Source organism: Heterocephalus glaber, unplaced genomic scaffold (genome assembly GCF_053883595.1).
Source record: "Heterocephalus glaber isolate CG9 unplaced genomic scaffold, H.glaber_assembly_v1.0 deba00001831, whole genome shotgun sequence".
Classification (NCBI taxonomy): Eukaryota; Metazoa; Chordata; class Mammalia; order Rodentia; family Bathyergidae; genus Heterocephalus; species Heterocephalus glaber.
In genome coordinates, this window is record NW_028258491.1 from 1,152,941 (window position 1) to 1,180,159 (window position 27,219).

Genomic DNA, 27,219 nt, shown 5'->3' on the forward strand with positions numbered 1-27,219 from the left:
CCTGTAATTCACCCTGTGCTGCTGTGGCTCACAGGAGACTAGGACTCACTGCAGAGGTTCTGGTAACGTCCCCTTCCCCTGCTCCCTACAATTTCCCAATGCAATGCCATTATGTTTTATAAATCGTAGCTACGATGCAAACACTGATACTCTCGAGCTGAATGGAGAAGTTGGGAGAGACATTTCATACATCATCACATTAGTTAAAATAACTAAAGTTAGCACAGTGAATGACAACAGATATGTCGGGAAGTACATAATCATGAGAAGTAACCAAAAATATACCTGCATTGGAATAAACATTAATAGTCTTATTAAAGTCATATATTTTCTATTATTGAGTCAATAGTTGCATTTGCTTTTGAAGCATCTATAGATTCCATTTTTAAAAATCAAAATACTTCACAGAAGAATACATACAAATATGCAGTAAGGTAATTTTTAAGCGATTAATAATTTACTCGGAAAAATTCAAATTGAAAGCAACATAAGTTTTAATTTAATTTAAATTGGCTTAAATGAAGAGTTTGCTAATATTTGGAACAATTGGAATTTGTGTTCACTCCTGGCCAGAGTCTAAAATTAGACAAACACTTGCAAAATGTTTTACAAAAAGTTCATCATATAGGCACCAAAAGCAATACATGCATCACATAAGAGAGTTTTATAGGAGGATTAGTCATAAAAGTTTCAAACCAAAGGCAGTACAGGTGTCCTTCAGCAAAATAATGGGCTCACAAACAGTAATACTGCATACTAACACAGGAAATACTGCAAAGAACAAAAAAGTGCAAACTGCTGACAGGAAAATGTGGGCTATATTTTAAACTTATAATCCTTATGGAAGAAAAAAATCAACATACAAGAAAGATCTACTGTTGGATTGCATTACTATGAAATTTTAGAAGGGCCAAACTGAAGAACGTGGATGGAAGTCAGACAGTGGCCGTGTGTTGGGTGTGGGTTTTCACTGGCAAAATATTGGAAGACCACTCTGAAGAGGTGGAAGTTGTCCCTGATGCTCTGTATATGTGTGTGTGTGTGTGTGTGTGTGTGTGTGTGTGTGTGTTCCAAGTGCAGGCACTCATTGAAATGGTTAGAATGAAAAACACATATGGCCATTCAACTGTGTGCAAATTATACCTTCATTTATGAAGTGACAATAATTAATCCTCAAATTCCTCTAATATTTACTTAATTTTTAACAGAAATATATCATGGGTAGTTGCATAAAAATTTATATCAGATTTATGATGAATAGTTTTACCAAACCAGGAGTTGATATGGTAGTGAAACCACAGTAAATAAATCCAAACCCAACAGATTCCTCCAAACTGGAAAGCAAACATCAAAAAACAGATACATGCATGTAAGTGTGTGTATTTGTATATATACATATGTATAATTAAGTGCTTTCTATGTAAAAAAAAACAAACACATGCTTTATGCAGTTCGATATTTTAACAAATAAACACATCATCAGTCATTTCTTAAGACAGCACACCAGGTCAGACACTTCCTCAGGGCTCCATTAACCCCGTTGTTCCTCAGACTGTAGATCTTGGGGTTCAGCATAGGGGTGAAAATCATATAAACTGCAGACAACACCTTATTATGTTTAGCTGACCTATAGGATTTGGGTCTCATGTAGATAAAAATGGCAACACCATAATAGAGTCCCACCATGGCCAAATGGGAAGAGCAGGTGGCAAGGTCTTCTTGTGGGATTCTGTGCATGTACAGCATGTGCAGTACAGCAGGGAAGATGAGGCTATAGAACATCAGGATGAGGGACAAGGGAATGAGGAGCACCAGCACACAGCAGATGTACATGCCATACTCAAAGGCAGAGGTGTTGCTGCAGGCCAAGCGCACCAGCGTAGGGGCCTCACAGAAGAAATGACGATATCATGTGTGTTACAGAAGGGGAAGCTCAGGGAAGCAGCAGCCTGCATGAGGCCATCAGCTGCCCCCAGGAGCCAGAGCCCAAAGTCATTCTCAGACACAATTGCCGGCTCAGGAGGGTGGCATACCTCAGCAGGTGGCATACAGCCACATAGCAGTCACAGGACATGGTTGCTAGTAGGAAGCACTCTCCACCTCCAGTTGTCTGGATGAAGAAGATCTGCAGCCCACAGCCCACTGGGAAGATGGACTTGTTTCCAGTCAGGTAGTCAGCCACCATCTTGAGCAGATTGTGGAGATGAGCACCATGTCCATGAGGGAGAGCTTGCTCAGCAGGAAGTACATGGGCATGTGTAGCTGGGGTCCTGATGAATCAGGAGAACCATGAGGCCATTGCCAAGGAGGGAGGTGACCATAACTGCTACAATTACTCCAAAGAGAATCTGGTGGGCTGTGGTGTGAAGAAGAGGCCTAGGAGGATGAAATCTGAGGTGATGTTCCCATGGTCCATGACTTCAAACAGAGGAGCTGCTCTCAGTGGAAAGAGATGAGGGAGGCTCCCACATTTCAACACTGCATGTGAAGCACAGGTTCCTAGAAAAATGTGGTTTTACAAAATGAAATCTATTTTAAATGCTTCATCTGACACTGGCAAAACTCTTTAAACTGTATACTAAATTACCTGAAAACTGTTCTTATATTTCCAAATTTTAGGTAACAAACAGCTCATAGGTTGAGTATTGATTAACTAATATAACAAATTCATATTTTGATAATTTGCTATTAACATTACTTGACACTTACAAAAGTGCCTGAGGAGGAAAGTATTCAAACATTTTGTCTTTTACATTTTGGATTGCATTGTATTATTAATTGTTAATAATCTTAGAAGGAGAATCAACTCAATATTTTAGTTATGTCGATGCTACATACATCACAATGAAACTTAGATATCTAGAACATATTCAAAGGTTTAAGCTAAAAATCTTAAGTTATCTTCCCTGACACTGATTAACACTGCAAGCCTTTTTTCATTCCAAAGAAGATGAGTGAACACTCTCAGACATAGAAACGAGAAGGACAATGCATTAGATGATGTGTGCAAGCTGAGCCTAAACACCTGACAGCCACAACCTGCAGGAGGAAATGGTTCAGTTGCCTCACACTGGAGAGGTATGGATCATGGACTGCGGACTCCAGGGCTGAAGCACCATGCTGGAATTGTGGGACTGAGAAAAACTGCTTAGTCCTTGGTGGCTGGAAAGCAGAGTTGGGAGAAGCAACTGCTAGGAAGGAGCAGAGAACATGAACTGTCTCCACAACAACCGAAACACACCTAGCCGTGGGCTTTACCACTCCCTGAGCAGGTTCCACAGCCAACCAAGGGGACAGCCCAGCCCAATACTCACAGGCTCTGCCCAGTGAAGCATAGCTGTGGGGAGTGAGAATACATTTAGTTCCACTATACAGAGTGATGTACTTAAATTAAAATGACATTGCTTTTTTCTGCAGGTTACAACTACAAATGCTTTCTTAATCACTTCTTAATCATTCAAAAGTATTTTTCTGTAATGATCTGTTGCTCTTCTCTCACACAAATGCCCAACTTAGTAGGAACTTGGGAGACCTTAGTACTTTATCCACCAGGGAAGCTCCGTCAATACCTCGATCATTCTCAAGAGGATCTAAATCTCTAAACCCATTCCTATCTTTGATCCACTTCTGCCACACCTGCTCTAACCTGCTCAATAAAACTGTCAAGGGCTGCAGAGATGTGGACAGTAATTCCCTCCCAAGGTTACTTTCTGATTCTCCCCTTCCATGGCAGGAGGTGTCCATGGCATCCGGGGCCTTTCCTACACCCACACATTACCTATCCTTCCAACACCAAGAACCAATCCTGATGGAAACCATGTTGCCCTGGCCCAGAGCATTGCTGAGCCTCCGGCTTGCACTGAGCACCTGAGCCTGTTGCAACATTGATGTGTCACCCTCCTCAACCGCACACTCCCTCTGCTAAATCTGGGACCTGCACACCAGCATCCCTCATGCACACTCCACTTGGGTAGGCTCCTGGAGCCTTGCTCTGCCCAGCAGGGCCACACTGGGCGGGAGCTCAGCCCGCTGTCTCTTATTCCTCTTCCAGCCTCCCCCGTTGCCTCACGACTTTCAGTCTGACCTGGCCAGAAGTCATCAGTAATTTAGTGACCAGGGACTTCTCAGAACACTTCTTAAATTCCCTTTCATGCTACTCAAATGGAGTGCATCTTGATATAGTCCTAGTAAGTACATTCACATTTCAGTTCGACTGTCACTGGTGTCCAGGTCTGAAAGTCCCTGCATTTCTCCCAACTGAAGCTCTATAGGAACTGAGGTGAAAATCTCCCTCTGCTGCCAGAAACCACTATTGTTCTCCAGCACACACTGAGTTACGCCAGGTCACTCACATGTGGAATGTGTTTGTATTGGTGTGTGCATGTGCAAGTGTGAGTTTCTTCTCCATGCACTGATCAGGATGTCCTCAAGGTCATCAGTGCCCTCTCGGTGTCACTGTGTTCTTCCTCTGTGGTCACTCGCTCCCCTTCTAGCTCACACCTAGTTTGTTCATTCGCCCAGCTGTGAGGTTCCTGCTGCTCCACTGCACTGTGCACCTTGGCAGGACTGAGCACTATGACAGAAGCTGAGCTCCCTCTGGGTGAGGCCCTGAGACAGCACAGGAATAATCCTTCAGGGTGTCCTCTGCTGAGTCATGCAAGGGAGCTCTGTGTGTTTTCAGGAAAGAAATGGAACAACCATCAGGATTATCAGGTAAGAATCCTACATTCTCATGATGTGGCTTCTACTTGGTTTTCAGTGATTTGAAAATGTGAAATAGTCTTAATTTATCAATTGAGATGAGTGATAATTGTATGCTTTTTAAGGTAAAATAAATGTAGAACTGGGATTTCACATTATGATTTTAGTTTTTGATTGATAATAATATAGCATTTTGATTACTTAATGGAAAAGTCAATTAAATGCATCAATAAATGAAAAGGGTATTAGAAACGTATTTTTAAAGATCTATGCTTATTTGGTTTGAAATTAAAATGAAAGTTACTGCCTTTTTACTCTTAAAATGAAATAGACATTGTGAAAACTTTGTAAATCTGCATAAATATGATTGTTTCATATAATTCCTTTACAAATTTACGCTGAATTCAAAATGCAGTCAGAATTATCAATGGGAATTAATCCATCATGTATATAAAGTACTAAATGTTACTAAAAGAAGCAATTCAAACTTAAAAGTAATCTGGATTTTTACAAGAAATTCTTGTCCTAAAAATAGTGATTTTTTTGTTCTTCTCAATGTCTTCAAAATGTAGGAGGTCTCTATATCTTCTGCTTCCAAATATGTTCTTACAATGGTGAAAAAATGTTATCACGGTTCCTCTAAATCACAGTCATGTCTCTGCAGTGTGAAGAGGCACAGAGAGGTCCCTTCCTTTCGTCGCATAAAAACCTTTTCAGTGATCTCTGAGTATAGAACAGTTTCCGTAATTTAGCTTTCAGAGTTCTTCCAAACTCATTGCCAAAGCTGTGCATCTGAACTGTGAGTTTCTCACCTCTGATACTGAGATGAATAGTCAGTACGCTCTATAAAGATAACATAGCAATATGTAGGTCATTTATTTGACAGTACTGACAGAAGATCCTAAGAATGGGCCTGCTGGGAGCCTCAGCCAGCTCACATGTGACTCTTCAGAGGGTGAGATGGGAGCCAGAGAGGATGCTCCCTGTCAAATGTGTGGAGTAAGTGGTGTAACTGTGACTCTCTGGAGTTCAAGGCTCAGAAGCAAGTAGCTAAGTGTTAAGAGGATGGTGTGACCTGCTTACCTGCAGTAAGGATGGTGACCCCAGCAGGTGAACCCACAGAAGCATGGTCCCTCTGCACCGTGTCTGTGGAGGATGCTCTCTACTCGCTGAGGCCATCCCATTTGATCAGTTCCTAGAGTGACTGTTTGGGCTCTGGCCCCCTGCAGGCCTTGGCAACCTCATCCTCTCATTAACAACTCAGATCTTCAGAGGTGCAGCACTTCGGGCTCCAGAGATGTTTGATGTTTGAGACATTTTTATGGTTCACAGGATATTGTTGTATTTTGTACATGCTTCAGAAACCCATGATACAGTAAAATAATACAACATCATTTAGAAGCAAAATAAAGTGAAAATAATGTCCTCATACAAGGATTGTGATTTTAAAGATTCACTAATGAGCCAAGAAATGATTCTGGCATTACTTTTCTAACCTTCAAAAGAAGGCAAGGTTAAACACCATGCTGTTGATTTCAGCTTTTGTGAAAACTGGCAATAAAGTAAAATGAAGTATATAGGAGCATTCGACTTTATTTTTCTTAAATTTCAGACTATCAAAACTGCCTTATTTATATGTTTGAGGGGTTTTTCACCTATGTAAAATATTTTCTCTTTATTCTTACATTGTATGCTCACACATGCCTGTGCCAGCTCAATGATAAGTCAGAAACAGGAAAAGCAGATTGTATTCCTATTGCCAGACGCCTCCCAGTTTGGTTCTGTATAGGGCTACATTCCATGATGTTCCTAATGTTTTGTGTGTTCATAATGTTTTCTGTTACCAGACATTTTTGGAAACTGGGATATATGTTACAACTTCTGTGAAGTGGGCTCATCTCTTAGCATATAAAAATGCCAGGTTCCATGAGTGTAAAAGAGTACTTTGAAGATAACTCTCTTCACAGAACAGAGGGTGGGAAATTCAAACCACACCAGTGAAAAATGTGAGATGTCTTAATTGCTTGATTTGTTGAGCTGTAATTGCCATTTATTTTTGTTCACAAGGAATGCACATGATAGGTTTTTACTTACATTTTTGTTCTTCAATGGTGAATTCATCAAAGTGGCAAGTCCTATTCAGATTCCAAGGTGATGGATAATAAATGCAGTCTACATTTAAAGTCAAGTTGTTTTGCTTTCTTTGAAAAAATCAAGGCTCTCAACAAGTTGAAATAGTATATCTTAGATAGTACACAGAGTTTCAGATGAAACTTTCTGGAAGAATTGCACAATTATATAAAACAGAAATTTATCCTCTCCTGTTCTGAGCATGGCCCTGCTTTAAATTCCACATATGAATAAGAACATTGATGGTCATTGCTAAATCATAACTAGTAAAACAAGGGAACATTTATGCTAAAATCTCCTTACTGAAATAAGAAATATGAAATGATGCAAAATTAAATTTAGCAAAGAAAAAGACAAACTGCTCAAGAATGAGGTGTTTCCTTTAGTGATTGATAGCATTGCCCCACACTAGAGCTCTTGGGCCCTGGGTTCAAGGCCAGGCTTTGAATATTAGCACAAGAAGAAAAGCTCTAGTTCAAGTGACACATGATTTAAGTAAGAAAACATACACATTTCATAAGAAAATGACAGGTGTGTTTTAATTTCTAACATCTAAAAAATTATTCACAAAGATGAGTATTTTGTTCATTCCACAAAATGTTTCCTCACATTATTGTACACCAAGGAACATTATTTTGTTTACTGCAGAGTAACAAACAGCACAAAAGCATAAGAAAGACCAAAGTTTCCTATAATTTTTTAGTTTAATATTGTTTCCATTTAAAAATCTACATTAAATTATTATGAAAATTCCCAGTTAAATATTAATAATCTTTTATATATAGGAAGTGTGCAGTTAATTTTAAAAATTACTTACAGTGAAAGTTATTCCAAGAATTAAATCTCAAAATGTGTGAGAAGAGAGAAAAAGACTAGGGAGGCACTCCATGATATGCTGAAAAAAGTAAATTTTGAAAATGGGGAGATTACAGCAGCAGAGTAAAGACAAGAGGCAAAATAGAGCCACTCTGGGAATCAAGACAAGGCATTAAAAAAAAAAAAAACTTGGTGAGGAGAAAAAGAAGTAGATCTACTGGAATTGTGAGGGAACTGACAGAAAGACTAGGAGCTACAGAGGAGCTAGAGAAATGGACCACAACACAGAGAAAAGAACAGAGTAGTTGGGAAAGCGGCCTCTGATCCCAGGGAAGAGGCCATCTCCTCTGACACAAAGGAAGCCTGGAGAGAGGGTCACAATGCTCAAGGAGCAAACCTGGGCAAGAAATAGCTCACAGGTACTGGAAACTAAAAAAACAGTGGGAGGCTTTCCTCTGAAAGTGACTCCCTCCATCCAGACTGCTAGAGCTGGAGAAGAAATCCAATGTGCAGTACCCACCATACTTGAATGTGTTTAATCAGGATCCATTGTGGGAAGGAGTTTAATTGCTTAAGATCAAGCTACAAAATAACTAAAGAACAACTTCACTTCAGTTTTCCTGGAATCACCCTAACACAGAGACTGGGTGGGAGACAGTCACAGAGACAGTCAGGAGGAGTGGTTGGACAGTCACAGAGACAGTCAGGAGGCACAGACCCACTGTGAAGTTTAAACTGAGGCAGGGAATGACTCAGTAGTCATATCATGAGTGGAGAAGCCAAGCCAGTAGCGTGTGACTTTCAGAAAGCCCTGGGTCTGAAAGTTCAGTGAACTACTTGACACACCCACCCTATACTGTCTATGTCCAGCCAGGAACTCAGTGGTTGATTTTATTTCCCCATCTACCAATGTAAATAGGAATATACCTTGGTTTTCAGGCAGCAAAGCTAGGTGGAGAAGGCCATGAGTTGAGATTCATAAAGGAACAAGAGACTTGGAGTAGCAAGAGTGAATATAACATAAGGGCATCTGTCACTGACCAACCACACAGAGCAGGAAAGGTGGGGACAGGATTCAGCATTCACACACCAAAACAGAACACATTTGAGTAGTGAATCATTGTCCCTCTCCCACACTTGGTGGGTTTCAATATTGTAGATCTGAGAAAGAAACCACTAGTTTAAAAAAGGAAAATGTTAAGATCCATTTCTCTTTTACTGAATTTATACACTTATTTATTTATTTTTTGGGGAGTTGGGAGAAATTTTTCTTTTTATTTTTTCTTCCTCTTTATCTTGTTCTGTTTTTCTCCTTTGTTATTCTTGTTTATTCTTTTCTGTTATATTTATAAAATTCTATTAATTTTCTCTTACTCTCTAATAGAATTATTTATCTCACACTTTTCATTTTCTCATCTTTTATTTTCTCCAAATCTTACTCCTTTGACATCATAGTCAAAATCCCCGAAGTCCCAAACAAGGAGAGAATGTTAAAAGTTATTAGACAAAAGCAGCAAATTACTTATGGGGTAAACCCATAAAAATTACAGCAGACTTCTCACCACAAACCAAAAAGAGCAGGAGAACTTGGAGCAAAGTGTTCTAAGCACTAAAAGAAAATAAATATTAACCCAGACTAATATATCTTGTAAATCTTTCAAAATTGGTAAAGGAAAGCACCTCAAGAAATTCATGAGCATAAAAACAGCACTACAGAAAATTTTCATGGGTATGTTGGAAGGAAACAATGTAGCAAAAAGTGCCCAAAAGTCTAATGGAATGAATATACCAGGGAAGAAGAGCAATTATGAAGAAGGGAAAAAATAAAAGAAAACAGTGACAGGAAAAAAATACAATGACAGGAATAAGCCAATAACATTTGATAATAACTTTCATTGTGAATGGGCACATTTTCTCAGTCAAAGACACTGATCATTAGATTCAATTAAAAAACAAATCCCAGTGGTATTATATATATATATATATATATATGAAATATATTTAATCCAAAAAGAAATACATACAATAAAAATGAAAACATGGAAAACAATATTCCATGAAAAGCGACCCTGAATACACATAGAACCAGATCTCCTATTTTAAGACTCAGCAGACTTTAAGCCAACACTAATTAGAAGGATCAAAGAAGGTTAACATTTATTGGTTAAGGGAACAACTCAAGAGAACATTATAACTATTGTAAATATCTATGCACAGAGCATCAACACATACAACTTCATAAAACAAACACTACTGGTTGTAAAAGATTAGATAAATTTCAACAAAATTATAGTGGGGGCCCTCAATACCCTACTATCACAAATAGGTCATCCGGACAAAAACAAAAACAAAAATCAAAAACCAAAAAGAAATATCAGAGTTGAACAAACAAACACATAGACTTAATATATACCTAGAGTTTTACACCCCAAAACAATATAATACACATTCTTCTCAGCATCACATGGAACTTTACAAAAAAGAGACTATATACTAGGCCATAAAGTTTACATGAATAAATACAAAGTAATAAAAATTATATCATACATCCAATTGTGCAATGAAACTACACTCAATGAAACCCAAAGAAATTATACACACACATGAAGAATAATAATACACTATTGAATAATTAATAGGCCACTGAAGAAATTGGACATAGTCTATATTCAAAAAATAATGCCAGTAGAATATTCCAAAATGTTTGGGACACAATAAATGCAGTTTTAAGAGGGAAGTTAATAACTGTGAATGCCCACATCAGAAAAATAGAGACAAAAAAATGTAACCTAATAATGCATCTTGGGGTCCTAAGAAAACAAGAACTATCCAAATCTAAAGATGGTAAAAGGAAGGAAATTACAAAGATCAGAGCACAAATTAATAAAATTGAGATTAAAAGAACAGTATAAAGAATAAAGATCTGATTCTTCAAAAGATCAAAAAATAGACAAACACTTCACAATCTCACCCCCCAAAAAGAAAGAAAGTAAAGATACATATCAATGGAATTAGAAATGAAAAAAAGGAGCAACAACAACAGACACCATGGAAATTCAGGTTATTGGTAAGTATTTTAAAATCTCTCCTCCAATAAATTCAAGAATACAAGGAATAGATAGATTCCTAGATACAAATGAATGGCCAAAAACTAAACCAAGATGTTATAAAACCCCTGAATAATCCAGTGACAGAAAATGAAATTGAGGCTGTAATAAAAACCTACCAAGTAAGAAATACCTAGGACCCAATGGATTCACCACTGAATTCTGCAAGTACATCAGGGATGATCTAATGCCAATAATCTTCAAATTATTTAATAAAATAGAAATGAAAGTAGCACTGCCAATCTAATTCCTGGAAACTAGCATTATCTTGATTCCATAAGTAGACATGAATTCAAGTACAAAAACAAACAAATAGACAAAAGGCCAATCATTTTAATGAACGTAGATGCAGAGATCTTCAAAGAGATACTAGCAAAAAGAATGCAATAGATCATTAACAAGATTGTACAACATGACCTAGGAAGTTTCGTCCCACAATACAAGGATAGTTCAACATAAACAAATAAATGTACAATATCATGTAAATAGAAGCAATGACAAAAATCATATGATCACCTGAATAATTCCAAAAATCCTTTGACATAAACATATTTTTATGATAATGTTTAGAAGAACTATATCTCAATCTGATAAAAGCCATATATGATAAAACTACTCCAAACATATTAAATGGCATTAAACAGAAAACTTTTCCTTTAAAATCAGGAAAAAAAAAACCATGTACACTATCTTCACTCTTGTTTAATAGAGTAAGGGAAATATTAGCCTGGGCAATACATCAAGAATAAGAAGTAAAAAATATGCAATAGAAAAAAAGATGTAAAATTAATGTTATTTCCATAGGCCATGATGCTTTAAATAGAAGACTCAAAATATTCCATCAAAAGGCTTCTGCAACTAGTAAACTGTTTCAGGAAGGTAGCAGGATAGAAAATCAACACTCAAAAATCAATAATGGGGGCCAGGGATTTAGCTCAGTGGTTTCACCTCCTGTTGTGCAAGCACAAGGACCTGAGTTTGATCCCCTGTACGAAAAAAAAATAATAATGTTTCTGTAAACTAATAATGAGTCCACTGAGACAGATATTAATAAAACAATACCATTCACAATAGCAATAATAAAAAGTAAATACTTAGAAATGAAACAAAAAATGGCCCTAGGAACTTTATCATAAAAACTACAATACCATGAGAAAGGAGATTGAAGAACACATCAGAAAATAGAAAGATATTTCCTGTTCTTAGAGGGCCAGAAAAATATTATCAAAATGATTGTATTCCCAAAGTGGATATATAGATTTATTGTAATGCCTGTCAAATTTCAACAGCATTTCTCATAGAACTAGAAAAAACCATCCTGAAATTCATTAAGAACCTGAAGAATCCCAGAACAACAAAAGAAATCTTGATCAGTAAAATCAAGGCAGGAGGCATCACAATCCCAGACTGCAATTTATCTTACAAAGCTTCATTGATGAAAACAGCATAGTATTTGCACAGATTGATGTGAATCAATCAGATCAGTGCAATAGAACAGAGGATGCAGAAACAGTCCCAGGGATATTGAGCTATTCGATCTTTGACAAAGTGGTCAGAAACACACACTGCACCAAAGATAGACTCCTCAGCAGGGGTGCTGGGAAAATGCTGCGCCTATGAAGGCTGAATTTCAAGATGAATTTTAACACATCTTGAGATTATAATGTTTAGTGAAATAATCCAGATACTGAAGCTCAAATATAACATGGTTTCTCTTAGATGAGTAAACCAAAACCTTAAAGAGCAAAATCAAAGGGAGATAATGGGAAACCAGGAGATAGACCTTTTGCAAATGAGAAGAGGATCTAGAGATAGAAGGATTGGGGAGAGAAGGGCAAGGAAGGGGCAGTAAAATGAAATGAAATGGAATGTGTGCATGTCCCAACTCTCCAGTGTGAATATATCCATTATGTGTCACAAAACTGTGCTTCTAGTATAAAAAGATCATTTAAAAATTTTAAAAATAACTAAAAAGTGTTCTAGGAGGATACTTGGTGGACGTCCTTTACAGCAAGCTTGGGGAGACTTTTGGGTGTTTGAGGGGGCCACAAATAATTCTATATGCCCCATAGACATCCTACTACAATGGGAAAAATAAAGAGATGGATTCAGAATATCTAAATGATTTTGTGTAAACGGATTTTTGATCAGTTGTTAAATCAACTTAATAATCACAAAATCAAAGGAATACTTAAACAGATGAGTGAAAGCAATTTGGGTAATCTGTCTTCTTCATAATTGATAAAGTATTTAAATAATGTTTTAGTATTTTTAAAAGTCAGGCTCGATTTTCAACATCTTACATGTATTGCCATCTTACACTTACTAGTTGATTGATTTATGGAACTACACTGTGGGACCCCCAGATGTGAGGCCACAAACCAAGGGCACCTGGCTGGTCTCTACTGTAAAAAAGTCCTGGGTCAGAGCTCATGCATCAGTGGCATTCCCTGCTTTCCCACAAACCTCCATCTCCTGTATTTGATGCAGGGACATTTGACTAAATCCTTTTCATTTAGAGGGAGACAAGCAGTCAGTTCCCTCTGCTGTGCCTCTTCACAGGCACTCATTCTTACCACCTCCAACTCTCCCTTTGCTAAACGCAAGATTTTTAAAGTCAGATGCCTGGTCAGTGTCACTGGAAGGTGGACACTGAATGTTTTCTACAATAATCGTGACTCCATTTTTCAAAACTGATATTTGACACTGAACCCACCTTATAAGGATGTGGTAAAAATTCAAAAAGGAAGAGGAAGGTGAAATAAGAAGCAAAATGCAGCCACAAAAGAAATGCTGAGCCCAAAGCTGTTTTAAGTGTGCTACATGATTTATACTCTGCCTGGGTTAGGGACAAACTAATCCACTTGTGTTTCTTAGAGAATGTAGAGCAGGATACCTAATGCACACCCTTTCCTAGAGGTACACCTGTCTCCATGGGAATGTGCCAGACATAACATGCAGTGACACGATGAGGCCCACGAGCCGCTCTGGAGCAGGACACTAGGGCTGGGACAGATTCCCCCACTCACCTCCCTGTGGTGTCCTAGGTCATTTCCAGATTGACTGCAAGACCACGGGCCTGGTTCTGGTCCGTGCCTCCTGTCAGCGTCAGGTCTGGACTCCTGCTGCTTACATCATGTGAGATGGGGAAAGAACACAGGGAAGGAATTCAGATAAAGGAAAATGTAACAAAATCAAAGAAATGAAATACTAATCTCTAAAAGTATGCTATTTTAACATTTTTCCTTAAAGATCAGTTTTTATTGTAGTTTTGCATTTTTAAGAGCACATCTACATACAAACACAAAAATAATGTATATACATATATGCAAACACAAGTACATAGGCATATATTTACAAATATGTACTTATACTTACCCATAATGCTCTTACATTATTCATAAGATTAGATATTATTCCAATATTATTAAACATTAAATTTACTATGGTTTATTAATATTATTTATTGTTCAAATATTAAATATCATTCAAATATTATTAATAATATAAGAGCATTGTGGGTATGTAGGGTGCATATTTATACATACTTCTTTGTAAAATTGACAACTTTATTTTTGCTTCATTTGTGCTTGTTTATCTTGGTGATTGGAATTGAACCCCCACCCTGGCATGGTAGACAAAGACTGAACACTGAGCCACAGCCCCTCAGATGGCTTATTTAAATGTATCAAATTTCTTCCCTGAAAATCATCGTTAAGTTTAAACTCCCCTACAGCAAAAGATGGGAAATACATTTTGAACAACTGGATATCCATTTACAATACCAATTCTTTATTCTTCCTCACCTGCAATTTATGTATCAACACAAAGATCTTTCTAGAAAATGTTCCACATTTTTTATGGAATAATTTTATCAAGATATATGGAAATATTGTTATAATGCATAATTCATTCAAAGCTAGCATTTCAATTAAAATGTAAGAAGTGAGAGAGATGTATTATGCAAATATACAAGTAATTAAAATAGTTAATTTTAAGGTATTGAATGAAACAACATAATAACAAATAATCCAATTACACTTTATTTCAGAAATCCAAAATAGCCAGATGAATTTCATATATTTCGTATGAATGCACAATCAACTTGTCTCTGCTGTAGGCATAGCAATGTTTTTTTTTTTCAAAAATAAGACAGATATTTAACAAAAAAGCTTCACAATCAGTCAATAAACTACTACAAAAATATTCAGCCATCAAGGAGACAAACTAAAACAAAAGGTATTATTACACTCACCAGAATTACCAAAAATAACAAAGCTTTATAATATCTGGAGCAAGTGAACTTTATCACATTGCTGGTACAAATGTGAGATTAAACAGGCACCTTAAAAAAACCAATTGATATAAAGTTCCTCAATGATCCACAAAGAGATGCAAACATATGATCCCAGAAAAGAACTTTAAATGTAGCACATTCAAACTAAAAGTTAAGAGTTCCATCAAGAAAATAATGGGTACACACATGGAGGTATTTCAGGTGATAGACTGTTACTGACTACTTAAAGGAGAAAACCTCTGATGAATGTAAAAATGTAGTGGGATCTTGACAAACACACTGAGATGAGAGAGTAAGATGTCAGACATGTCCACAGATGTGAGACATGGGAATAGGACAAAGCAAAGAATGGGAATAAAATCCAGAGCAGCAGCACTTCCTGAGGAAGGACACAGGGGCTTTCTGTCAGCATGGATGCTTGACAACAGGTGTAAGTAACAAGTTCAGGTTCTTGTTGAAATTAGGAGGAAGAAAGCCTGGGATGTGAACTTTCTGCTCATTCGGAATTATACCTCAGTGGAAAGCAAACCTAACAGTGATTCCTCAGGTTCCTTGAGCAGTTAATTTACTCTGAGTAAGAGTGGATTGTGGCATATGGCTATAGAAATATTTCACTAAGAATTTGTAATTTGCAATTTTTAAAAAAATTATGATTTATGTCAGTGATAACAGCTTAGTAAATAAACATAAAATATGCAAGTTCATCTAAAATCAAAAGATAGAAGATTGCAGAAAAACAAATCTCAAATGTAGACACAGAAGTTGCAATAAATACTTTCCCTCATTTGTGGTTTTCCTTCTTGTAGTTTCAGTTGTCTGCAGTCAACGACAGCCCCAAACAAGTAGCATAATCGGATCTGATCGGTTTGGCTCTGTCCTGACCAGAGCATGGATCCTTTTCCTTAACCAGCAACTCCACATAAAGCACAAACCCCACATGGCACATATTGACCAACTGGCTCCATTTTACCCCATTGTCTCTCTGCCTCAGGGCTTATATTCAAGTAAACTTTATTTTACTTAACAGTGGCTCCCAGTGCCAAGGTACGTATGCTGGTAATCCATGTGCATCAGAAAGAAACTCTAAAGTCCTTACCTTATAGTAAAATAGGGAAGTACTCAAATATATGAGGAAAAAATGTATACCGAGGTTCCTAGTTTCTACAATAAGACAAAATGCATCTGTGAAATTCAGAAGAAAAATAAATTTGTGTTGCTCTTTCTGTGGCACCTCAAGCTGAAAATATTATGGTCACTGTGTTTAATAGTTACATATAGTTACACATAGTTAAGACAAAAATGTTATTAAATTATAGAGTCTGGTATTAACTTCAATTACAGGCATGCAATAGCACCTTGGAACAAAATCTAATGGTTGAAGGTAGGCTATGGTACTTTTTTCCGCTAGGAATTTTCAAAAATTCACTTCCAGCATCCCAGAGTGCTGAGATCAAAGGTGTGCACCAACAAACCCAGCTCAATCATGGGCATGTGCAGCTGAGGTCCTGGTGAATCAGGAGAACCATGAGGCCATTCCCAAGGAGGGAGGTGACCATACTGCTAGGAGAACTCCAAAGAGAATCCGGTGGGCTGTGGTGTGGTAAAAGAGGCCTAGGAGAATGAAATCTGAGGTGGTATTCCCATGGTCCATGATTTCAAACAGAGGAGCTGCTCTCAGCGGAAAGCAATGAGACAGGATTCCATGTTTCAGTGCCCCATGTGAAGCCCAGGTTCCTAGAAAATTAGCTGGGTGAAAAAGTTGAAACCTTTTCCAAATCCTACATCTGAGATTAACAACCTGCCTTATCATAATTATTAAATTATTTCATGGCTTTGCATATTTTCAAAGTTTATATGATAATGTTTAGCATTGATTAATTGGAATAACAAATCCTAATTCTGATAAGACATAGTCAACATATATATGTCATGTTCCATTATGTAAAACCCACTTAAATTGGTGAGAAGGAACTGATTGAATTAAATCATCATTTATATTTAGGCTCATATTATTATCACACCATGTCCATAGTAGTAATTGCAACTGAATTAAACCAGAATTGTTCCATAACAGCTACGAGGTATGTGATTGACAGACTACTACACATCTATATGATAGGGAAATGTTTGAACCTACCAATGTCAGGTAAGTTTTTCTGATGTGGATTGATCCAAGAAGATTTTTTTTTTTTTGGTACTGGGGATCAAACTCGGGTTCTTGCATTTTGCACAGCAGGCAGCGACAAGAAGATTATTTTTCCAAACCAGAACACTTTTATTTTAAAACCTAGAAACTAGAAATGCAATTCATTAGCCCACTTTCACATTGCAGGGATACATATGTCCGACATGCAAATTAAAGAAGGAATAGTTTATTTGGCCACAGTTTTACAGCTTTATTTCTTGGACAGCTAGCATCACATGCTAGTGCAGAAGTACAGGGGAAGGAAAGGGTATTTAGCCCATGGAAGCTGGAAGGCAGAGTCAGGGAGCAGCACTGAGAGGAAGGTCTGCGCGGGGAGATCAAGGCCCACAGATCACGCCTCTGACTGACCCAGACACAGTGGGGTCTGAAGCTGACGCAGTTGACCCCTGGCTGTGACCTGCACAGACTGCGCAGGCACACGGGGTGTAACATTCTTGGCACTTTGTACTACGTTTTGATCTACTGTACAGAGTTACATGCTTAAAATAATAATGACCTTCCTGCTTTTATCCTGCAATGTAAAACTATAATGCTAAATGCACACTTTCATTAATTGTTCAAAAGTATTTTGCTGTAATAATCTGCTTCTCCATGGTCACCAATGCACTATTTACTAAGTAAATGGAAGACCTTAGCTCTTTAGCCAATTGTGATGAAAATTAATTTCTTCTTCAGCCACAAGATAATATGAATCTTTGAAGCATCTTTAATCTGTGATCCCCTGCTGCCAGAACTGTTCCAACCCTTTGAATAACAATGTGCTCAGCTGAAGAGTTATGGGTGCTGCTCATTCTGAAGGACACTATCCACTTCAGCCTCTCATGGGGAGGCAGAGCCCATGCTGTCAGGGTGTCCGCTCACCCCCATATTACAGATCCTTCTAAAAGCAAACCCCAGTCATGACTAGGAGATGACTTAGAATATGTTCACCTTTACAGAAAGATAACAAAGTCCACTTAAACAGGACTGATACTGTCCAGATTCAAAACACAGGCGGGAGTGCGTTCTGTGCCATGGGGGGCTTGGGGTTGGTGGCTGGAGAGGTAGTGGTGGATGCGCTGCCGTATTTTGATCAAGGCTATGAGGCTCCAGGCATGCAGAAAGCTGCTGTGGCTCTGATAGAGAAGGAAACGCAGATAAGACCTACCAAAAACTACCTGAGCTACTTAACAGCCCCGGATTATTCTACTTTCAAAACTGACATAATGAGAAATGAATTTGAAAGACTGGCTGCTCGACAACCAATTGAATTGCTCAGTATGAAATGATATGAGCTTCCAGCTCCTTCCTCAGTTCAGAAAATTGACTACTGCATGGCGAGACTGTGTAAACAATTCTATGGATCAATTAGAGCACCAAGCAGTACGAATTGAGAATCTGGAGCTAATGCCACAGCATGGATGTAATGCCTGGAAAGTATATAATGAAAATCTAGTTCATATGATTGAACATGCACAGAAAGAGCTTCAGAAGTTAAGGAAACATATTCAAGATTTAAACTGGCAGCAGAAAAACATGCAACTCACAGCTGGATATAATTGAGAGAAATGGAGTCAAATTAGGTGTCCCTGGTCAGTAAGAATTATGAGATTAGACAGACTGTTGTGCAACTAGAAAATGAAATCTATCAAATTAAGCAGCAATAGGGAGAAGCAAACAAAGAAAACATCTGGCAAGACTTCTGAAAAGGCTAACTTGCTGAGTAGAAAGGAAGAAAATTCGGGCTCTTACAAATATCAGCCATCTAAACTATCCCTGAACCATGAAGGACAAAACCCTCTCACAAAAACCATTAGTGGGTAAATGCTTAGAAACTATATGTATGGATTATTATAATAATTGTATCAAGAATCTTTGTGAAATAAAGGTTATCAACTTGGAAAAAAAGATACCAATGTCACTAAAAATAGGAATCCATGTTAAAAATGGCTAAGGAAGTGTTAGATGTAGTTTCATGCTTTCAATAAAGATTTTCTTACTCTTTCTTTGTGACTTCAGATTGTAAGAGTTTTAACTGCATATACTGCGTATACATCTGCTTCCAAAGCTTTTTCTTACAATGGTGGAAGAATTGTAACCTCTTTCCTCTAAATCAGTCATGTCTCTTTGCAGTGTTGTGAGCAGGCACAGATAGGGACCCTTTCTCTCCTTAAAACCTTTTGAGTAAGCACTACATTTCAAACATTGCCTGTAATTTTCCTTTTGATAGTCTTTCAAACTCATTGCAAAAATTTGGCATTAAAGCTATAAATTTCTTGCTCAGGATACTGATCTGAACTATCAATATGCTTTCTAAAAAAATAACATAGTACCTGGCAAAGGATCTGACAGAGTGGACAGGAGATTGTAAAAATGATAGAAGCATCCGCAGGCACACATTTAGCTCTTCAGAGAGTGAGATGGGTAACAGAGAGGACTTCCTTCACAAAATGTGTGAAGTGGGGGTGTAACTGTGCTTCTCTGCAGTTAAGATTTACAAGGAAATCACTCACTCTGACCTACTTACATAGAGTAAGAACGAGGACCCCAGCAGATGGACCCACAGAAGTGTGGTCCGGATGCACCATGGCTGAGCAGGACGCCCCAGTGCTAGCTGAGGCCACCTCACTCTATCAGTGCCTCCTGTGACTGTCTCTGGCTCTGGCCCCCTGCCAGCCTGGGGTCCATCCCACTGTCATTAACCAGCCAGGCCTGCAGAGCACTGTGGGCCTCCAGAGATGCTCTATTTTCAGGGACATGAAAGTTACTGAGGATGCTGATATGCTTTAAAAAATGTTTCAAAAACTGTGATTTATTAAAAGAGAATCATTGATAAACAAAAATAAAATTCAAATGAATGTCCTTGCAAAGGGATGATTTTAAAAATACACTAATGAGCAAAGTAATATGATTATGGTGTTACTTTTCTAAACTTCAGTAGATGGGATAATTAAAACTAATCTCTTGATTTCAGATCTTGTAAAACATGGCCCAAAATAAATAAAATTATTACAGCATTCAGTTATTCATTTTTTCCTCTCAATTAAATTTGAGAGGACCACTGGTCCATTATATTCATCAGGTTGTTTGTTTCTGTGTAATATATTTTTATTTTATTCTTATATTGAGTCCTGGTATATGTGTAGGTGATAAAATCAATGACAATAGCAATAACAGTGAAAGCAAGCTGTATTCACACTGCCAAACACTTCACAGACTGATTCCAACTAGGACTTCACCTCGTGCCCTGCTATAGTTTGTTCTTACTATTTTCAGTTGCCTGGCACCCTGAGAACCTGCATTCATGTCTTGTATTGCTGTGACTTGGGGTTATCCACTAATATATAGAAATATATAGAAATTCCAGATCCCACGAATGTAAAAGGGTAATTTGAAAATAAATCTCTCTGATGGAATTGCCAGTTGTAAAACCCCACCAGGAAGAATGTGAGAAATTCTAATTCCTTTATTTGTGAACTGTCCTTGCCATGGATTTCTGTTTAGAAGGAAAGAGAATTATACATTTAGAAAGAAACTGCATCTTCTGTGTTGAGATGTGAATTTACCAAAGTGGTAAATCCTCTGACTCAGAAGGTGATAGATCACATGTGCAGGCACTATTTAAAGTTGCCCTCCTGCTTCCTGTGGAAAACTAAAGGTTTCATATCCTTGCAAATGGTTTGCCTCGGGCATGTAGCATGCAAAGCCTCAAAGGAAACTTTCTGCAAGAACAACACAGTTACTGCCAATGTTTCCCTTCTTTCCTCTTCGGGGCACTGTCATACTTTAGACTTCACATAGTAGTTGGGACGTGATAGTCACTGTTAAATACTAACTACTGAAATATATGAAACTCTCAAATTAAAATTTCTTCACCAAGACAAAAAAATTGAGTAATACAAAACTTAATTTAGCAAAAATAAGGTGAAATAATCAAGATTAAACTACTTCCGTTAGCTAATCAGTACTGTGATGCTGGTAGGGCCGCATTTGTCTCTCTTGAATTTTCTGAATTATTTTCTGCAGTGCTGGTTTAGAGATCATTAATTTCTTTAAGATTTCTTGTAAAGTCTCCACTTTTCTACCACATTTGACAAATAATACCACCAGATATAGAACTCTGGATTAAAACTATTTTAAGTTCTCGCCCCGCCCCGCCTTAGATATGGCGAGGGGGCGGGGCCGCTTGGCTTAGGCGTCAGCGTCTCTTGAGCGCTGAGGTACTAGGCCGGCGTCTCTCCGGGCACGGGGCTTGTGCAGGCGGGGAGGAGGCTCTCGCCGTGCACTGCGTCTACTGTGACATCACGGTGATTGTGTGGTGACAGTGACGCCGCCGGGAGTTGTTCCCGCGACAAGGAGTTCCAAAGCTTTAGCCCAGAGCTGGCTCTGAGGCTACCTGGCTGGTCGCTGTGATGCCCGACCGACCTTTCTCTTCCCGGACCCTTCGCCAGCAGCGACCCTGAGCCAACGGCGGCACCACTGGCGGCCTGGATGGGGTCGCACCGGCCCATCAAGGGGATCTTGAAGAACAAGACCGCTGGGACTTCCGACTTCCTCGGCGGTGCCCAAGGCTGAAGAGCCAGTGGCGGGCCAGAGCGTCGAGGAGCAGCTGAGTAAAAAGTCCCAGAAGAGGGATGAGATGAACATCCTGGCAACCTATCATCCAGCCGACAAAGAGTGTGGTTCAATGAGTGTGGATGAACCAAGCACTCCTTTGCACAGTATGACAGGTGATGATGAAGATGCAGGTAGTGATTCAGAACCCACTGAAGCCCTAACTGCAGATGTCTGAGCTAAGAAATTAGCTGCTGCTGAAGGCTCAGAGCCAAAGTATCGGATTCGGGAACAAGAAAGCAGTGGAGAGGAGGATAATGACCTCTCACCAGAAGAGCGAGAAAAAAAGCGACAATTTGAAATGAAAAGGAAGCTTCAGCACAGTGAAGGACTGAATATTAAGTTAGCTCAAGAGTTCATTTCAAAAGACCTAAATGATGATGAGGAAGATGAAGAAATGTCAGAGACTGCAGATGGAGAAAGCATGAATATTGAAGAATCGAAGCAAGGATCTATGACAGGTGATCAATGGCAAAACAAACCCAAAAGTTCATAGACGAGCTTTGCTCTGCACTGCAGTTGTCAAATACAAATCCTGTTACTATAATACACTGCTTATTTCCTCCACAATTCATGACTTAAGTACCCAAATACACACGTTTATTATATATTGCCAAGAATTAAATGATAACCTTAGAGACTGATTAGACTGAAAATACCTAATGAATGCACACATTCTTATGCCTCATACTTCACCACAAATACAGTATAATGTCATCAGTCCAAAACTGCTTTACTTTAGTAAGAACACTGGTTAATTTGTCTGAGTATTATATAGTATTTTATGCATTAGAAGTTAATGTCTTTTAGGGGGAGGGAAACTAATTTATTTTCATCTCTTGTAGATGTGGTACCTCTTACAAAAAGTTTGTTGGGCTTTTTGTATTTTATCAAAAGCCAATTGGAACAACAGGACATATAGGTTGATAAATACTCAGGCTTTAAAGGTACTTTTAACAGTTGTCTTCAGTTTGATTTGTCTGTTTGACTGAGAGGGATTCCAAGAGTTACTGTTATATTTTCTGGTTACTACCTTCAAAATTCCCATTGAATTTCTTTGTGCTTACAAGGAAGAGACTAAAATTTTTCTCATCAAAACTTACATAAATTGCCAGGTTAAACTTGCACTAGTGCCTGCTCTGCTTGCCTTGGGACACGGGGCAGACTTCACATCAGTTTCTTCAATAAATGCAATTCTAATGTAGCTATCTCAGCTTCCTCTTACACACCTGTCTTTATTTCCACTCCTTTCTACACATACAAGGGTCACAAAGATTGTCACAATGTTGGGAACTCCCCTTTCTCTAACATACTCCATCATTTGCTGCAATAATCAAATTCTCATTGCCTATTAATGCCTAATAGTTCTACTATGTGAAGAAAGTAGTTGAGTAGCAGCAATATTATAAACAGGATATATAATTCAACTACTCAATTTCTGTACTTCTCTGGTTTACAGCTTGATAATTAAATTGCTATTATTAGCTCATTTGACTTAATTAGACCTTAGGAAACAGATAAGGACTTTTTGCAGAATGAGAGAATTGTATGTAACCAGTGATATGATTGCTCCTGAATGTATAGACAGAATTAAGCCTGAACATTTTTTAATTTAAAATTTTTTAATAGTCCCTGTTTAAGGGAGTATGATAATATATCTTATGACAAATGTCCTTTATTCTTCTAACAGGATTATTTGGATTATTTTTTCTCTGAAATGAAGTGTCCTGTGCATCTTGGTTTAGTGATTTCATTTCTAGTCAATTATTTGTATCAATTTTTTTGTTAGTACCAAGAATCCATTATGTGAACAGACTTTTAAAATAATTTCTGTATATTTATGATATATGAAAAGGCTTTTATTGCTCTTTCACTTGCAAGTTTATGGAAATATCAGTATGTTGAAATAAATAAAAAGTGGGAGAATTAAAAAACTCTATTTTAAGGCTGATAAAACTATATTCCAAGCTCTTCTGTTCTTCAAAGTTTGCTCTGAGAAAACTATTATTCTGATAGTCTTGATTTTGTAGGTAACTTTTTGGTTTTTTCTCTTCCAGCTTTTAGGGTTCAATTTGTGCTGAATTTCTCAAATTTTGATGATAATAGAAAAGACTGTTTTCTGATTCTGGCTATTTGAAGTTCTATGCACCTCCTGGATTAAATATTAAATTCTTTCCCAGATTTGCAAGTGTTTTTCTATTATTTCAGTGATAAAATTTTTATTCCTTTGGAAGCAGCTTCTAGGTTTCCCTTTATTTTTTAAATTCTCGATGCTCTTTGTGTTTTGGAACAGGGCACTCAAGGAAAGTAATTATCTTAGTTACTTTCTTGCTGAGACAAAATACCCTACACCCAATGTTAAAGGAGAAAAGGTTTATTTAGTTCAGAATTTCTAGAGGATTCAGTCCATAATCAACTGGTTCCAAGTCAGGGTGGCACATGGCAGAGGGGCAGCAGTTCATGGCAGTGGAAAACAGCAAAATCAATAAGAGAGCCTTAACAGCATCTTTCCACCCCTTTTGTTTTATTAGACAAACGGAATTAGGATGGTGCCAAACCAATGAGTTCACTAGTTTAGTAATCCATGCCCTTAACCCCAGCATCACGCACTCTAGATTCACTCATCTCTGAAAATGCCACCTCTGACCTCATGAGGCTTTGGGTGACATCTAGACTGAAACCATATCAGTAATAATATTTGCTCTTAGGAACTCAAGCAAAATGCATACCTTTAAATGCTAATTTTAATCACAATTTCACGATTTTCAATTTTTATTTTTATTAGCACACATATGCAGTATTTGATGACTACATTCCTCAAGGGCAGCAGGTGCATGTACATAACACATTCTCATTCTTTGTTCATCTTTTGCTCTCTCCTACCACACCTCCATCTCTTGGTCAATTTCTTTTGCAAAGGCTCCATCTCTCAGTTTCCTATTATCTATCTTTGCTTTAATCCTTATTTTGTGGTTTCTTATATAAGAGACAGCATCCAATGCTAAAGCTTGTACATCTGAATTATTACTCCCAAAAGAATGACCATGATCAAGAAATGAAATAATAACATATGCTGGTGAGGCTGTGGAGAAAAAGGAATCCTCCCACATTGCTGGTATGAATGTAAATTAGTACAACCATTATGGAAATCAGTGTGAAGATTGCTCAAAAACTAAATTTAGAAATTCAGTTTAATCTAATTATTCTCTTTCTAGGTATCCTCCTGAAAGAGTTGACTATGTCACATCATGGTGATCCGTGCATACCATGTTTATAGCAGCACAATTCATAATAAAGTGGAACTTCAAGAAAAACAAGTGTTTTGCAGCCTTGCGCACTACTTTCACCTTGAGTCACCCCCTCCCCTATAGCTATAGGCCCTTGTTCTGGTACAGATTGAAACTGGAAACTATGACCTATAAACAAAGTTCATGGCACTCTGGTCTCACACAATTCACAAGGCTCTGTCTTCTTTCAAGACCAAGCTACTAACTCCTTTGTCTTCTATAACCTCATTTTCCCCAGTTTCATGCCAATGGAAAGTCCACCCCCCTTCCACCAAATGCAGAAATCTAGAGCCTTTCCTTTGTTCTGGGCTCAACCTTTAGATGAGAGTTTCTTGAGGCAGTGTTCATCTAAAATAGACATCCTCTTGTATCACACTTTGGTCACTCCTGTCTTCCAAAATCCCATGATAATACATAAATCTTTGAAGCAGCCTGTATATGCCTCAGTTGGGATTTTTAGAGGCACTTTCAAATGGGAACATCTAATTCTTCTTGAGTTTTCCACCAGAAATTAATTATATTTTAAAATATCTGTAATTCTTAGAAGGATTCCCTGCACCATGATAGGAATGCAGTAATTAGGAAGTCATAGAATTGTGTTCTTTGATTAACTTTGGAATAAAATTATAATATATTTGATCATCTATCCCAAGAAGACATGAATACCAAGTAATATATCCCGGGAACCCAAGCTATGAATTTACTATAATTTTGATGAAATAACGCTATTTACTGTGAGTTTTAAGAAATTGAAAACTGTTGAAATTTGAAATACATTTTAGAGAATATTATTGCACTATGAATTTGTAAAGTTGCTGATTTTTTTCCTCAGACAGTAAACATTCAATAACTTAGCACTAAAAATTCAGTAGAAGTTAGAATTTAAACAAGCATGTGATCATTTTCCTCACTGAGTGAAGACTTAATGTCTGGTTTGAAATATGCTGACTGCCTTATGAAGGTTGAAACTGTTAGCTGTCTTGTCTCAGGCACATTAGGTTCCTTCTGGGAAAATTTTGGGCTCCGGGGCACAATTAAAGACCCTGTAAACAAGGTAGATGATGTCTTGTAAGGACTGGTGTCTGGACTCCAAAGAAGGAGATAAAAGTTCAGGAAGAATGTTAAAAAATATTTTTTAATGAGACTCAATCAAAATGGACAATTGATAGCAATATTTCTTCCTCTACTACTCATTGTGGTGTCCATAGAGATTGCATTATATAACCAATAGGAGATGTATCAACACAGAGATACTTGAAAACCATGGAAATATCACATTTCAAAACACTGACAAAGTCTGGGAGTCCGTTTGTTGTAGTATTACAATATTTCATCCTCAAAGAAGCCTTCACAAATGGGCATGATCACAGGACCAGAATACTCAGATTTCTGAAGGTCCAGAGGCAAGAAATGGTGGAAACATTAACACTTAGTTGCTACCAAGTTGGCATCAAAGAGTAGATCTCAATCTTGAGTTTATTTAATCCAAGGAAATTAAAGTGAAGCCAACTCTAACCAATTTCTCTACTTTTTCTAGAATACAACACAAGGCCATCTCTTTGCTCCAGGAGGAGGGAAAAAATGTACAACAGTGTAGGAGGGAAAGTTCCACACTGGGATTTATGCTTCCCTGTGCTTAGCTGGGATACATACCCTGTTCAAAGATTACATTATTTCAGCTTCATTGTGTCTCACATAATGCTTACTACTCTTTGACTTGTAATATTTTCTTATCACTCTGGAAAATACTTTGTGAAAATGTGCAAAATTTTAAAAAAACACTCCAGTTTTGAGGAATTATAGAATCTAAGCTTTGGTAAGAAACCCCAATGAGGATGTTTCTAGGTTGTCAATGGACAAACCTAAGCTTTGTGAAGCCTGAAATGAAGGTGGGCTTGGGCATTATTTTTAACGTAAACAAAACAGAAATGCAGATCCAGAATGAAGGCCAGACTCGGCAGGGCTGTGCCTGTACTGGTTCTGAAGACAGAGTTTCTTCAGCTTTCTAGGAGCCTTGGACTCCCCATCTCATGCACTTCCTGACGTTCTTTTCCTGCTTTTTACTACTTTTTAATTTCTTAG

General features: G+C 37.8%; 3 pseudogenes; 2 read left to right on the top strand and 1 right to left on the bottom strand.

The window, feature by feature from the left end:
* Positions 1-1,154: 1,154 nt before the first annotated feature.
* LOC101712892 (olfactory receptor 2T8-like) lies at positions 1,155-2,495 on the bottom strand (annotated as a pseudogene).
* Positions 2,496-18,108: 15,613 nt separating this feature from the next.
* LOC101712190 (pre-mRNA-splicing factor SPF27 pseudogene) lies at positions 18,109-19,383 on the top strand (annotated as a pseudogene).
* Positions 19,384-21,662: 2,279 nt separating this feature from the next.
* Positions 21,663-22,834, top strand: LOC147820628 (protein phosphatase inhibitor 2 pseudogene; annotated as a pseudogene).
* The last annotated feature ends 4,385 nt before the right edge of the window (positions 22,835-27,219 follow it).